The following is a 14702-nucleotide window of genomic DNA, read 5'->3' as shown; positions in this document are numbered from 1 at the left end:
GACCCACTGCTCTACAGCATATTTCACTGTTCATTGTGTATGGAGCAGCTCCAGACTTTTCACCCCATGACACCACAAGTTTGAGATCAATGCTGCATTCATGTGATATCAGAGAGTCATAGTTTCCAAGTGGGGAAGTCGTTCTTCCAACTTTGCTGTGTTCATGTGCTTTGAGGTCATAAATTTGGAACAACATGGAAGCTTCAAAGAAGATGGGTTGCAGTTTGTTGGTTGAGTTTGATAGCTGCTTACAGTTTATTCATGACAATGAACAGCAAAGGAAACAGGTAAGGTGAGCTGTGATTTCAAAGATATGTATTTTAAACCACTAAAACATATCTTAAAAATCCTGACTTTTTATCAGGGTTTATGCTTGAAACATTACATTTCTAACTAATCTAGACAGCAGTTAACATTAATACAATATTACACTTAACATTTGATCAAAAAATGATATTTGATACGGGAATCAATAAAAAAGTTTCTCACCATGGACCAAACATTGACTTTTGCCTGCATATGGATTTATGGCATGAAGTTGGCATCTCTTGTTATAAAATTATCTCTGAGTTTCCAAGTTGTTTTTCCAACATTCAAGTGAATTTTTCCAATTATTCTTACATCACATGAATGCAGCATAAGTGCTCTAATTTTTGGATATGGGAATAAGTTGCCCATGTTAAGTAAGATTATTGAACTGTAGGAATAACCCGTATGAATGAATTATAATTAGGCATAGATCCCTTTTAAGAAATTGTGCAGAAAATGTAAGATGTCTCATTTCACGTTTTTATGCTGTTGTTGAATATGTGCATTACTATGTGATGGCAAACTGAACTTTTAAACATATATAGGTTTTATTTTATAGCCTGCAAGTCTGCAGACATCAATTTTGAAGTTTGCTAAGTGGACTTTGATCACAGCAAATGAAAAAACTTATTTTAAATGCAGTTTAGGTAAATAACATTCATTATTAAGGGGCAGGGTTAAGCAACATTAAAAATCTGGGAAAAATATTATGGGACTGTTTACACAAGGCCTCATGTGACTTGTGGATTTCCTCTATGTCCACCAGATTCAGAGTTTTCACAGTCTGTGTGACGGTCCCTTTTTTACCATGAGCCTCACACACACACCGAGCTGTAGTTGTTCTTTGATCAGCTGCTCCGCGAGTTACCCACGTATCCATTTGAGCCCGACTAAAGTGCTCTGTGCACGGAGTGAGAGGGAAACGTGTGAAACCTTGTGAGTGTGTGTAAGTGTGTCAAAGAACAAGACAATTACACTGGATTTTGGTCCCCATTTGCACCTGCTCAAGACTTGCGTGTACATATGTTCGGAAATCCATGCTCCAATTATATATTCTGTGTGTGTGTGTGTGTGTGTCTGTGTGTGTGTGTGTGTGTGTGCCTCCTCCATCTGTTTGTGACCTTGCTCTGAAACAAGAGATGCTACCCATCAGGTGTGTACTTGAGACACACACACACATTTCCACGCAAACACCCACATGCTCTCACCCACGCATACACACACACACACAGCGGGTGGCCACAAACAGAAGCATACAGATGCTGGGTCAGGCTGTACACAGCAGGTCAGTGTTGTCTTTGTGTAACTCAGCATGGTACCAACATAGATTAGCAGCAGTGTGTTGAGGTAACACTTTGTTAAAGAGCTGCAACAGTAGCATTGTAATTACTCATTGACCCTAACACCCACAGACACACGAATCAAAGCCAAAGGACACATTAGTTTAGGACGGAAATAAACATGTTTGGCAAAAATAACAGTCTTTTTTTATTGTCTCCACCTGCAGAAACCCTGTTTACTTTGTATTTTGAGCTACATTTTGTTTTGAATAAAGCTGATTCTGCGTGAATTGAAGATCTATCTCTTGGTATATGCAAATGCATGCCAAAAAAGAATTTTTGTTTTTTGTTTTTATGTATCAAAGTCCCTTGCTTTTCTCTCCATATCTTTATGGTTGTTTACATCTCAAGAAGCAAGTTTGAGGACAGAACTTAGATGGGAGGGGCAGTGGATGGGTTCCACAAACAATGGTTTTTGGTGCATTTTTTTATGTTTTTGGGGTTTTTTGTTACACCTTACCATGTGCCTCCTTCCCCTAATCCTACCCATCCACACCAACATGTGCATTTGTTGACACTCTGGCGTTAGTTGCCATGTGCTTTTCTTGTCTAAACATAACCATGTGCCGAGTCATCCCACTATGTGCATTTGTTGACAATACTATAGTGGCATCCTGAAACGTAAGCAGCAGACATACAAGGATACTATAAATGTAATATGTAGACGTGGAAGTCAGCTGCAAAGTAACAATATGTGATGAGTTGGGATGAGAACTTGTTGAAAATTCAGAGTATAAGTTGTCTGGACATGATCAGACAGGAGCTAGCAGCTAGCAATGCTAACTCCATAAAAATCAACAGAGCAACAACGCTGTCTTGATATCTGTGGTGACAGCTGTATGATCAGAGTGCAAAGTGGAGGTGAAGATCTAGCCAGTGGGCTACAAACATACAAGCACACCAACTGTTTTACTACAACAAACCACAAAGATGTTCAAATGACTCCATTGTATATTTAAATAGCAAATAGTGGTTTGCTGCTTGGCTATATTAATGCTCTGAATGTTGCATATAGAATCTTTAAAGTCAGTTTTGAGACAATAAATCAACTGTATGATCTGATTAAATCCCACTCAAATTTATACATATTACTACTGCACTTGGATATCTGTAACATTACAGAGGTTAAAGAAAGCAGTTTCACTGTATCTTTGAAGTAGCAATCGTGCTACTGACAGCAGTAGTATTAGTAGAAACAGTATTGCAGTAGTTATGACAGTGGTAACAATTTTAAAAACAGCACTGTCTGAGGTATTTTTAATAATACTAGTATCAGAAATAATGTAAAAGTGTTGTTGTTTTTGTTGTTGCTGGGGTTGGTGGTGGATTGAGGTGTCTCTCCATTCTTTATCCCAGTAGAGGAGCTCACTCAGGCTCCCTTAGGTGTTCAGGGTGGGGGCGCAATGTCACTAAGAGAGAGAGAATTGCACTGTGGTACTCTGAGTGTGACGCTTCGCCTTCACAGACAAATCGATTAGAGACAGTTCAGCACCGTGGCTGCTTGAGGCGTTTCACATAGAGGAAAGAAAGAGAAGGGGGAGAGACGGAGGGAGGGACGGAGGGTGCGGAAGCTGGCCCTCCCCCAGCTCATTTTAAGGAAAGAGAGTCCTGCCAAAAGCATGCAGACTGAACACATAGACACTTGGATGGTGATGCATTGTCTATTGTTTTGGCTCCAAATGAACACTCCTTTTGATGCGACATGACATGGTGACATCAGCGTTCTGCTCAAAAAGTGATATATTGCTCACTTATGAAAAACGGTACTCAGTGTTGCTAAGAATTCCTATAGTGAAGAGGTTTGGGAACCCAGATTTGTGTTTACACTGTTATGACATTTAATGCATCTGAAAAGCTGACATTTTAAGTTCATTCTTGAACTTTAACACATGTTGAAAAAAGATCTTGTGTCACTAAATCTATCTAGTAGCTGTTCTGAAACTTTCAATTATAGCATATAATCTTCGAATGAGCTATTTCATTAACATCTGGGAAAAAAATATCCTAATTGAAAGCACCAGAACTAAACAGACCTTGTCGTTGCATTGCTTTAGTGGGCAATAATGAACGTTCTGTCTCAGCTTTTTAACATGGACAAGAATCCCTTAAAGTGCTCAGAAAAGTGACAGTTCGGACATCCACGATAGCATGAAACTGGGCAAACTCCATCTGTTCAAGAAAATTGTTTGACACAGTCAAAAGCTTCAGAACTGCTCCTTCATGGATCTTCTCTTAAGACTGTTTTCCCAGCTACTGTTGACAGAAGTCCTTCACTTGCTCAGAGAAACAGACAAATAAGCATCAGGAAACTATGATTGAAATGTGGTGGAACGCTCCAGATCTTTGGTCTAATTTTGGATAAAGTCATTTTTTGACCACCTTTGAGTGCCAGGCATCACCAGTGCAAACATAGAGTCTAACTCCTTTCATCCTACCACAGTCTGATTTGAGATGCTACTATGGAGCCAGATTATCTGCAAAGGGTGTAGGTACAACAGTTTCTGATCTACTTTTGCTGGTCTACCCCTCGGTGGGCTCGGTCCGGCTTGTCTGGCTGCGGGTTGGAATATGCCATGGACAGTAATCTTCTCAAGTTCTGCAGCACTCAATCCACTGCCTAAACTACATTTTCTGATGTTGATGAATGCATTTCTGCCATAGGTCAGGTGATATATATTAACAAAGGCCAAAAGACAACAAAATAAAACAAAAATGTAGTGAAGCAAAGAAGCTCAGGACTTTCACCTGGGAGCCTGCTGTTTGCATCCCATATGAAACCAAAAGTTACCTATATCCATACTGTATGTTATGTTTATTTATTCTGACAAGAAAATGAATGCATATTGAGCAGAATATGTACATGTTCTTTGAAAACAGAGGTGTATTTTAAAAAGACACAATGCATGTTGTAAATTGACATGCTGCCCCTGTGCATCCAAAGCTGACGTAGGAAGGATACCTAACACATCACATGTTGATGCCAGGGCTGCTGACCAAGCATCAATATTTGACAAGTTGGGAGTGAAAATGTGTTGATGATTCACTGCATAGTATGAGAAAAAAATGAATCCAATCTCTTTACTAATCTACTAAGAATAGACTGTTAATGCTACTGCTTTCAGGAGGACAACAAATGAAAATGTTTTAATGAACTTTGTTGACCCTCTGCTCTCCTGCTGTAACATCTGTGCACTATAATGGTCCCCTTTTAAGACTTGCTGCCTGCAGAGTTTCTCCAGGCTTTGGCTGCTTGGTGGTACCTTGATTACACTGGGGTGACGAAAAAATTTCAGAGGCAATATCTCATGATGTAGGTACAAAGAACCAAAAGGCTGCGAGGAGTAAGCCAGTGTTTTGGGTGAACTGACCCTTTAGTAAAACTTTTTTTAAGTCAAGTGCTGCATTTAATTTTGACATTCTGAAATTGTTATGGATTAATTCACTGAAAACACACTCACTCACTATCTTGCCATTCACACGCACACACACGCACACACACACACACACACACACACACACACACACACACACACCCCTTTGCCCCGTCTGGGCTGAAAGGTCAGTGTGTGTCTGGGAAAGCCGTATTGGGATCCCCTTAACTCATTAAAGGTCACTTGTATTCAGACCAGACACACACTCAGACACATGTATAGACACTACCTACACTTCCATACACACATTCAAACACGGTCGCTCAGCAGATTCAGGGCCTGCTTTTGAAATGAAAAATGGCCTTGTGGTCCCATGTGTAAATTAAAGGACAACATACTTTCAAATGAACCTGTCAACGTAGTCTATAATAAGCCTGAATTCAGACAGTCGTGGTGAAGGATATTAGTACATGATGTTGGTATCGTTTACATACACTGAAGTGCTGATGAATGGATGTGGATGTTGCTAAGGTTAGCTTGTCCTTAAACAAAGTCAGCTCATTTCAAATCAGCGTTATTGACATGACAGGTGAGAAACTTCTGTTGCCAAGGTGATACACAGTACATATAGTATCAGTTAATGTACAACAGTAGTGACAGTGGCAGATGGCTTAGTAATTAAGCTGAAAATCAAACAGCACTGTTAGCGGTAGTAGTATGATAAGCAACTCTCCTCTCAATTAGTTCTAATTTCTGTTGTTTTTTTTAGATATATGTAGAGACAGGTTAAGTAACGTAACTTTCTCAAAAGAAATACTTTACCTGCAAAATGGCCATTTTTATATCAATTACTAAGCACGTTAACCTGAATTCATAAAGAAAACTTCATTTCTCTTGCATGTCTCACAGAGGAAAAAGTTAATCCAAAAAAGGTGAACACTATTCATAAATTTAAGTAAGAGGTGGTCTACATTCGCCAACATTTTCACATGCATACTCAGGGCACGCCACTTATAGACGACCGTGTTTGATATTTTTTGCAAAAATACATGTGTTTTGGAAGTACCGACCATATGACTGGATAAATGAGACTTGGATTATATTGAAGGAGACAAGAGATGTGTGAGACTTTGTATGTTTACAAGTGATGTTTAATAGTCTAAGGTATAGATGGTGTATAGTCTTTCTGTTGGACCCTGTTTACTTCAATTCATGAATAATAAAGTTTTCTTCATGAGCTCAAGGTAACACTTGAGGAGTAATCGATATACAACTGGTCATTTAACACGTGAAGTATTCTTTTGAAATCGCCAACATGTATTACATGTAACAATGTAAAATGGTTATAAAATTCTTAACATGAAGTCATAGATGCTAAATGTAGTCCAGTGTTGTAATGCTTTGGTCTCCTTCTTGCAAAGATTCCTTGATTTAGCTGATTGCAGACCAGAGGCCAGAGTTGTGTTAGTTGATTATGGTAATGACAGAACATGTTACAAGGGACCAGATCTGAGTTAAGAGAAGGAGCTGTGGTTATCCAAAAACTGACCCCAGTTTAGTAAAACAATAGAGTAGAGATCTGTTCTCGCTAGACTTTCATTCTTTCTTTCTATTCATCCATTACTCCTCATCTGTCTGCCGCAGGAACTGAATTGGCATGTCGGCCAAATTATCAAATGTATCAAGAAGTGATAAAAGCACTGACTCCAACTCATCCATATCACCTCAGTGGATTATTGATATTTTTATTTGTGTCTATTCACACAATAGCATTAACAATGTGTGATATGGTCATTTGAACAAACAGCCCTGTTTCATTGGACAACATGAAATGGACATGAAGTCTTAATGCATTTAGTGGTGACGGTCACGAAATGTGTTAAAATTTCATACTAGACACAGGAAAACATACCAATGCAAAGTGATGTAGGATCTCTGTCATGGTGGACTCATAAATTAAGGGTGTGAAAGTCCACATAGGGTGGGCTGGTCAAACAAATATGGACTTTCAACCAGGAGACTGCTATATGCGCTCTGTGTGAAACCAAAAGTCAATATGGTTGCGTGACTTTACGGACCTAATGCAACTATGCAAAGCACTTTACTTTGGTTCTTTATATAACTACTCAAAGTACATAAGATTACATCACTAATGTCCCGTGCATAGCTAAAATTAACCAAGTATTTTTTTTCTCTCTTAACCTAACCAAGTGTTTTCTTTTTTCCTAAACCTAACCAATCTTTGACTGTTTAACAGCTAAAGTGCAACTGTTTATAGTAGACTTTGCAATGGCATTGTTTTCATGTCGTCAGCATGTAATTTTAAAACTTTTTGTGCCTATCAGTGTGTCATGCAATGTTAAGAGGGTGTGTCCATGTAATGAATTTCTGTGAGACTGCACAACATTCATTCTTTTTAAGGTCTTAAAAACTGATGTACACATTTGCAATCCCCCCTACAACACACACACAACACCACACACTTTTTGAATTGCTGAATAACCAGAGGTCTGGAAATTCCAATAATTCACACATCAAAAACAAATTTAAAAGGTTTATCTCTTTGATTTGATGCTTCACATTGTATAAACCTTACTGTTGTCTGCCAATGCTGAACAAACGCTTGCTAGTTTGTCTCTGGAGAGTTTCTCCAGGGTAGTCTTTTAAAGGAAATAAGACAAAAAAAATTGTCAAGTCAAACTTATTCAAAAGGTTTTCATGATCCAAAAGTCATAAGTCAGGACTCTCTATCTTTAAAAGTCAGATACAAGAGCAACCAAAAATTAAAAGGTTTTGAATCTCAAACAGTGAGATGCAGATACAGTGCCATCCTCCTCAAATGATAGTAATACGCTTAATACTGAGATACAATAGATAGATGCATTGTTGCGGCTGTATCTGCTCCACAAACACATATAATTCCAGGTTGTTCTGACAGTTAACATCTCAAAGCAGACAGGCAGTGGCCCAACTGATAATCCATCTTTTATTTTTTTTTTCACCTTAAATCACTGTCACACACATACATGAGTACTCACACAGACCATCACACTGCACTGTCTGGGGATTATTCGAATAATTATGAATAATACATGAGTGTCTCCCCTCCCCCTGGCTCCCACCGCCGCCTCTTATTGGCTTTGGCACACCGCCACTCATTCACTACTGTCAGCCAGTCGGTCTGTCTGTCTATCTAGCTGTGGGACCTTGACACAGGACGCGCCTCCAACAATCAGCCCTCATTTTCCCCCATAAAAAGATCAGTGCAGGCCCATGACCACAGCAATCACATTAGCAAAGCCCTTTCTTATGGAAACGGGCCAAGTTTGGGGAGAAGGGTGAAATTTGGGAGAGCGTTCAATCAGCAAAAGAGAAATATATTGTTCCTACACTTTGGGTTGAGTCGATATGGGTTTTCCAAGGGTGGTACAACATTAATGTTTTTGGTTTGTAGCTGCTGTTAGATAAGAGTTTGTGCCAAGATTATTCTCTTTATATGTAAGCTAGGCTGTGACTCATTTATTTATATGAATTAAGTTACTGGGTGGCTCGGTGGTGTGGTGGTTAGCAATGATGCCTCACAGCAAGAGGGTCCCCAGCTGGAACCCAGGTTGGGACAAAGTTCGGACCTTGGGGTACCCTTCTCTGCGGAGTTTGCATGTTCTCCCCATGTTTGCGTGGGTTCCCTCTGGGGGTGCGGGTTTCCTCCCACAGTCCAAAGACATGTATTTCAGGTTAATTGGTGACTCTAAATTGCCATAGGTGTGCAAGTGAGTATGACTGGTTGTGTGTCTATATGTGTCAGCCCTGCCATAGTCTGGCGACCTGTCCAGGGTGTACCTAACCTCTCGCAATGACAGCTGGGATAGGCTCCAGCCACCACGCGACCCTTACAAGGACAAGCAGTTACGGACAATGAATGAATGTGAGTTACTTGAGTAGCTCTCTGATTCTCATCCGAATGCTTGCCAGTTGTGCACATCAGCGACCTTTCATCTTCAACAATATATTTATTATGTAGCATAGAAATGGTGCAGTGTGATCCACATCCAGAGGTCCTTGATGACTATAAAAGTACAGTGGCGTGTCTTCTGAACAAAAAGCCCACAACACCTTTTCAATAGCACAAAGTGATGAGCTTAGGATGCTTCTGCCTCTCGGTACTCTATAGAGATATATGGCAGCCAGCAAGCTTTTTGCTTTTGATTTCTGTTTGACTTTCGACTGCATATATTAGCACCTGATGGTAGTGAAACACTCCATTGGTTTTCATGTTGATGTCAACTTTATCCTGGAATTTGTAACAAGCAGGGCTCCTGATATGGCTAAGATTGGTCAAAGACGATGGCTATGGCAAGTAAATTCTAATTAAGTTAGTGTGAAGATTAGAAAAACACCTTGCCAAGGCTAAGGAGAAAATGTTAACATCAATTGCATGCCTTGTCTAATGGGACATGAGCCCTGGCAAGTCTACCAACCCATATGACGACATAGGTCATATGTTCCTGCCTCTGTTACCTAAATTAGCCTACTGGTGGAAGACAGAATAGCTCCTATATGACCTTTAACAGTCACAGTTTTAAACAAGTGGGTTACATTGTGAAACGGTCTCAGTTGCACCAAAACTAAGTTGAGGCACCAAAACTCCTTGGTTACGTTTACAAAAAATATAATTGTTTGGCTTTAAATAAGTATGTTTGCTACCAGCACAACATGTATCTCACATGACATATGTCAATATGTTATGTTGTTAAAAATACTCAATTTTGATTTTTAGTTTCACATGGGACACAAACACAGGTCTCTTGGATGATAGTCTTGTGTCTGTTTGAGCCATCCACCTTCCCCAAGCAGACTTTACTGCTCTTCATGCTCTGTCTTCTGTCTTCCTTCTTCTTCTGCTTCTATTATAATTTCTACAGCCACTAGTGGTTGTAGCTTAGCAAAAAACATACAATGAAATCAGCCTATTTGGAAACATTCTGGAAGACAGTCCCACACTACATACTCATCTACCACCCCAAACTGTACACCCCTACTTTTAATCTCTTTACATAAAAAGGCATACTGCTTTGTGCATTGGCATTGGACATCAATCATGATCTTAATTCATAGGATACTGTGCTGGGCCTCAATATTTACAGTTCAGATTTACACTTCAGGTAGTATAAACAGAGCCCCTGACCACATAGGATCTCTTAGGATCATCCACCAATGTCCACTAGAGTCAGACCATCTGTGTGCAGACCAAAATGTATTGCTGCAAGGATTGTAGACGCCAGTAAGCATGTGTCATATATTTGCAGCTATTATCCAGTTCTTTTTTGCTTCCCAAAGAAGCTCTAGACACTAGAAGTATTTTATATTTTAATTTTCTAGTTTAATTTAACAGGGAATGAACATATGGATAAACAGACAACTTCTCTAGACAGATAAATTGTTTGACAATGTGCCATTTATCAAACTACTGTATTTTTTTTATTTCATTCTTGACAACATTTTCCACTTTTTTAAAAATTTGGTTGTCTTTTCAAATTTGTCTCAGTTAACAACAGATAGTTTTAAGGAAACTCCACTGTTGTTTTTCATTGTTTGTCTTGATGCTGCCTCAAGACAAAAATGGAAAAGCAGATTTTAAATTGATAATCTCACTCGAAAACAAAATTTGGCGAAGCTGTGGTAAACAGATATTTACCAAACAAATGCCACTCCGAACTAAGTAACAAATGGGTTTCCATCATGATTTATTGCATGATTGCTTTTTTTAAATGCCATTTTTACCTCCCCAGGCTAAAGTTAAGCTTTCATATTTTTTAATAATGGGGTTAGAGTATCAAAATTTGCCATTTACATTCATATTTTGTTTAAATGTACTATAAACCCAACCATGGGCTATGACATTTGGATAAAATACTACTTTTTGATAAAGTGCTCATTTATTTTTTCCAACAGAAAGAGAGTTTGTGTGTCTGTGTCATCCCCTGCCCATGTTTCAAACAAGCAGGAGGGAGGAGGGCTTGGAGGGGAAATCAATAACTCCTCTGAGCATGTAGCCTGACATAACCTTGTCAGACCTGGGCAAGGGTACATTAGGACGCTGAGGGGAGGAAGGAAGGGAGTCCAGTGTAAAATGTAAATAAAAATACAATATACTGTATGCTTTTCAAAGGGGGAACCATTCATCTTTCATCTGACAGGGAAAAGATTCGCATAAAGATACTATTACCCATGGTAATGCGTTTATCAACTTGCATTTATATAACTCTTTTCCAGTCTTGGCCAAGGAAACCAAACAAGGTGCCACCTGCTCATCAGATAAACATCCAAATGCACTCGCACACCAATGGCACTGATGCCCCATAAACCCTGTAGGATCCTGTTGGAAAAAGGATTTATGCTTCCTTGGAAAAAAAAATGTCTCTTTGTCTTTCACCATCTGCCACTGCAAAAAAACGCATGAAGCTTTAGCTGTGGCTCATGCTAAAGATCAAATTCTTCCTGGTTTGAGTGGTGAAACGTGCAGCCACATTTCCCCAAGTCCACATACAAAATGTGATCAAGCCGTGTATGTGTGTGTGTTGACCTGGTCTGTGTCCGAAACCCGGTCAGTCAAAGGAACCAAAAGGCATTGAACCCTGAGACCTATTAACTGATTATCGCTTGGACGTCACTGTATCTGGGCGTCCTCGTCGCGCACATACTGCACACACATATCGTGGTCAACGCACGCGCTGTCCAGTGACATTGCCCAACGGTGTGATGCCACACACATCACTGGCCCAGACAGTGCCACATTAGGGGATTTGGGCCAAAATGTTCACCGAGGTGAAAGGTAAGTTCAGGTCACCTTACCATGTGTGTGCGTCATGTTGTGTGTATGTAGGAGTGTTAGGGATATTACAGACCAGCTTGTAAACATGCATGCGGAGGCTTTAGAAGCCAAATCAGGTCAGTGGTGTGACCAAAGGACAGGCAACAGTCTGGTGTCTGAAACAAATACACCATCTTCTGTCTTTCTATGTAGAATTTTATTTGATTTTTTATACATTTTATTTTTTTAGATCTGAATCTTTACTTTAGGTGATCAGGAGTTATACACATAAAGGCAGTAAGCGAAAGCAGAAAAATCTCTTTTGGGAAATCACAGAAAAAATCAAGTCCATAAGTCTAAGCGGAGTTGCAAACAGTTGCAAAGGAAGTACAGAAAAACACAAAATGACTCATAGAGACATAAAAGATCACAAAGAGATGTAAATGAACTACAAAGAGACTCAGAACAACTACAAAGAGACAGAATATGACCTCAAAGATACAAATCAACTGCAAAGAGACAAAACAACAAAAAAAGTGGGAAAAAAATACTATCAGGCATAATGTGACCTCAAGGAGGACCAAAATTATTACAAAGAAACACAAAGTAACCACAAGAACACACAAAACCACAAAAAAGATGCTAACAACTACAAAGAAACACAAAACAACAACAAAAAAGCAGAAAAAACAGCACAAAGTCTGTGTGTTTTGCACCTTTGTAGAGGTGGTGGGGTCTTTTGTATGTCCAGGGGTCCATTGTCTCATAATCTGCCCATGGCTGCACAGAGAGTTTAAAGCTATTACTAATTTTCAACTCTTGTCCTTAGTTTTTTTTTTCTTTCTTTCTTTCTACCTACAGTATCTTATAAGAGGACATCATTATGCTGCAGGATCCATCTTGTGCGTTGACAGGACCATGTAAAATACATGGCGCTTGTCTTGGCTTAATGTATTGCTATGGAAGCAGAGCAGACCAGCCTAATGACCACACGGCTTCATTATCTCAAATATTAATGCAGTTTCCCTCCTTTGCCCCCCCCCCCCAATGCACATTATAGAGCAGACCACTGTCATGGCTGCCGAGCTATGGGAAGAACAAGAATCAGGCCATTTACTGTACAACCAAGCAGATTTCTGCAAGTTTTATTTGGGGCAACAGAGTCATGCAGTACCTTGATAAAAACTGGATAAACTTAAGCCTTCAGGGGGTGATTAGCATAATCTAATAACCATCTAAATTGAAAATACATCCAAAGAGGGTTCATATATCAACATGTTCTTACTGAAGTTGAAACAGATCTACATATTACGCGCTACATATCCTCTTGTGTCTGCTGTTGATGTTTCAGGATGCCACAACTGGCGCAGCGACATAAACAAAAGCACCTGGTTAGGGAGCGCCTGGTGGCTCAGTGGATAGAGTGGCACCCCATGTTCAGAGGCTGTGTCCTTGCTGCAGCGGCCGCAGGTTCGAGTCCGGCCTTGGCCCTTTGCTGCATGTCTCCCCCTCTCTCTCTACCCCTTTCACGCTCATACTGTCCTATTGATTAAAGACAATAAAAGCCCAAAGAAATAATCTTAAAAAAAAAACCAAACAAAAAAAAACACCTGGTTAGGTTTAGGCAACAAAAGCATGTGATTATTTTTAGAAAAAAAACATCAGAGTTTGGCTCTCCATTTTTACGGGAAGAGAACAGTGGTCTCCCGAGTGAAAGTCTGGGGTTTGTTGGATCCATCCACCACTCTTCTACCTACCCTACAGGGACTTTCAAGCCACTTGTATTATATAGTTGCCAGCAGCGTTTCAAACTAATGCTGTCCAGCGGTGTATTATACTGCCGCAACAGGTGCCATCCAGCCGCGTTATGAACTGATGCCACCTACAGTATGTGTATCATGACAGTGCTATCCGGCTGATCTGCAGCCTATCATAACACCGCATGAGGTTCCTTTAAGTCGTGTTATAAACTAATACTGCAGAAATATCATACTGGTGGTTTATAGCATTGTTGTCTGATGCCGCAATCACAGACAAAGCAGTATTTGATGACTCTGGAATGAGATAATACATTCTCATCCTAACTCGTCACATGTTGCTGCTTTGCAGTGGACTTCTGTGTCTATTTAACACATTTTACATATCCTTCTGCATTTATAGTTGCTGTTCTGGGATGGCAGTACCATGATCTCAACAAATGCACATGGTAGGATGAAGCTGCAATTGGTTGTGTCTAGACAGCACAAGCACATGGCCACACCATCAACAGAAGCAGATGCTGGCATGGATAATTAAGTTTAGGGGAAGGAGGAACATGGTAAAAAAAACAAAAAACATCACATTAAGATGGGAAGCAAACACTAGACTCCTGCATGAAAGTCTGGGGCTTGTTGGACCCAACCACTGCCTACCCTATGAGTGCCCAAGTGCTCCTTATATCATGTCTTTACTGGCAGTGTTTCAACCTGATGCTCCAAACGTGGCAGGTTCTGTCCAGCTGGCCACTGGCACATAATAACACTGCGACAGGTTCTGTCCAGTCACATACTCACATGATGCTGTTCAGTGATATTTCATGCAGGCACGAAAAGGTGCCTTTTGGCATTGTGAACTTGCGCCAAAAGCACTGTCAAAGTGGTGCTATTTTCTGATTTGGGAATTAGAGCAGAGTGGATATACTGCACTAACTATAATGTATTATTTATGATGCCATGTGTCATGGCTTTGATAGATATTCCTGCAGTTCTGACAGAAATCATACTAACATAAAGGTCTTACAGTCTGGTCTCTAGATGACAGTTCTTTCCTAGAAACTGCCAGAGAAATAATGAGGAAATGATGGACATGCAAAATAAAGCAGAGCCATTTTAT

This window comes from Plectropomus leopardus, chromosome 15 (assembly GCF_008729295.1).
Source record: "Plectropomus leopardus isolate mb chromosome 15, YSFRI_Pleo_2.0, whole genome shotgun sequence".
In the NCBI taxonomy this organism is placed as follows: Eukaryota; Metazoa; Chordata; class Actinopteri; order Perciformes; family Serranidae; genus Plectropomus; species Plectropomus leopardus.
The sequence above is the reverse complement of the archived record's forward strand: the minus strand, read 5'-3'. Positions refer to the sequence as shown.